This window comes from Atta colombica, unplaced genomic scaffold (genome assembly GCF_001594045.1).
Source record: "Atta colombica isolate Treedump-2 unplaced genomic scaffold, Acol1.0 scaffold155, whole genome shotgun sequence".
Classification (NCBI taxonomy): domain Eukaryota; kingdom Metazoa; phylum Arthropoda; class Insecta; order Hymenoptera; family Formicidae; genus Atta; species Atta colombica.
The window spans coordinates 8,918-11,063 of NW_017259245.1; the positions used below are offsets into that span (position 1 = coordinate 8,918).

The 2,146-nt window shown below is 32.2% G+C and overlaps 1 protein-coding gene across 1 annotated transcript in view; it reads left to right on the top strand.

Annotated features, from left to right (window-relative positions):
• Positions 1-1,036, top strand: part of LOC108685592 (ubiquitin-conjugating enzyme E2 G1) — a 4,007-nt gene extending 2,971 nt beyond the window's left edge. The window contains exon 4 of the mRNA XM_018190452.1: positions 78-1,036. The gene's annotated coding sequence lies outside the window, so the exon portion shown is untranslated. The remainder of the gene's footprint in view (positions 1-77) is intronic.
• The last annotated feature ends 1,110 nt before the right edge of the window (positions 1,037-2,146 follow it).

Sequence of the window (2,146 nt, forward strand, 5' to 3'; positions counted from 1 at the left end):
TATATATACATATATATATATGTATGTGTGTGTATGTATATATGTATAATATATGTGTGTAATATATATTAACATAGGGAAGCCGTAAGCACTGTAAGAAAGATACCGACGCTCAGCATAAAGCTAACGGATAACAGTGCCACTAAAAACGGAAAAAGCCTGACCTATCCTTATGCAGAGAGAGAAAGAGAGAGAGCAAGACAGAGCGTGTGTACGAGAGAAAAACTTATGCCGCTCTATCATGTTTATTAAATCGCCGCCACCAACGTATGATCCGAATCCATCGAGACGGAGAAAAGAGATACACACGCAATTCACCTTTTACATAATAAACAGCTAAAAAAAAATTAATTTACACGTATACATAAAAATATCATCTCTGTATGATTATTACCTTAATATTAATAGTTCTTATAAAAACTTAACTCTCCCCTGCCCCTCCTATGCTCAAGAATAATCCTGAGCCCCTTTGGACGGAACCTTGTAATTTAATATGTTTACGTTTATCTCAATAATAATTCCTTAGTGTGTCGTTTCGTATTTTCTTACTTTCATAAATATATATATGTATAAATAAATTTTTTTATAAAATCGAAGACGGGACACATGTAACAATCTTGTAAAATGTTTATCGAGAATGGACTACATACGACATGGTATGACATTGCGGTGAGAATAATTAAAGCCGTGCGTACACGCGGTAAATGTAAAATATATATTAAATTTTCATCGAACCGTAAGTTGCCAAAATAATTAATTCTAATTCAAGTGATAATAATGATAATATTATTGTTAATGTATCAATAATTACAGTTAGTGCTCGTAACGTAACATATATGTATATGATATGGTATTCACTCTTAAACTCGTGTGCAGAGTAACGGCGCTTTCCTTACGAAGTAAACTTGCGGTTCTTTATCATCATTACAATGAAATTAAAATAATTCTTTCCTCTTAGGAAATTCGTTCGACTTAGTTGAAATTCGTATAATTCTTTGATCTGGTTATACATTATTTTATATTGTCAATTAAATCTTCAGACATTGAAACAACGTCTATGTTACATTACACCTGCTCTTTTCTCATCCATTTCATTAATTATTTATCATATATTTTCTTATCAGAACATATAATTGTGTTCAAGTTGCTATTATGTTCATTGAGCCGTTGAATATGATTGATTGGATCTATAAGTATCTAATCGTATTCAATTGCTTATCGAACAAGCTAATTTGCTTCATCAGCTTGAGCACATTCACTAACACAAGTAAAATATATCAATTTTTATCACATTACATTTTTATTTCCATCATTTTTATTTTTTATTTGTAACGGCTTTTACATAGACAAACATTTTTGCAAAATAAATACCTTTCTGCATTACCTTTTTAGATTACATGAGCATAATATACATGTATATTTACGTGATATGAGTAATATAATTTATTTATTACTTACATTTGCTAGATCTTAATGAATTTTTTACTAAATTGAATGAAAAATTATTGTTAATAATCATAGTGTGCTGAGAAGCATATAAAAATATCGTATTCTCCCTAATTGAATTTCAAATAGTTCACGCGAATTCAAATATTCGAGGTTGCGCGCCAAAGCGTTATCGCGCGCTCTACCGAACGCCATGACAGTTTTGGCGGCGTATTACCGCGCATTCGGTTCGTCGAAGTCGAGTGGTGATCGCGATCGTTCCGCAATTATTCATGAATTTTATCCATCAAATGTGCCTGAGTAGTGTCTCTTTTTGTCGAAAATGCCGATTAAAGTGACGAGTGATCGCCGGAATATGTCGGTTTTCCCAAATTCTTGTTATCGTCGCCATTTCGCGGTCGGTGCTATGTCTAAGTTCGAAGTTATAGTTTTAGTGGGTACAAATTCCGATGTCATAGTCACGCGTAAGTGATCCTTAGATTTGCTCGAGGTAAAGTATGCATTTAATGTATCTTTCATTAGACATATCCAGGCTTATAATTATGTCATGTATACTATGTCGTGTTTAATCGAAAATTCATTGCTAAGTACAATATATATTTTGCATCGCGATGAATGTGTCATAGATCTGTTTTAGATGAAGTCTATCACATGATATCATAACATTTTGATTTATTACAATAATTATGTGGCATCAGTA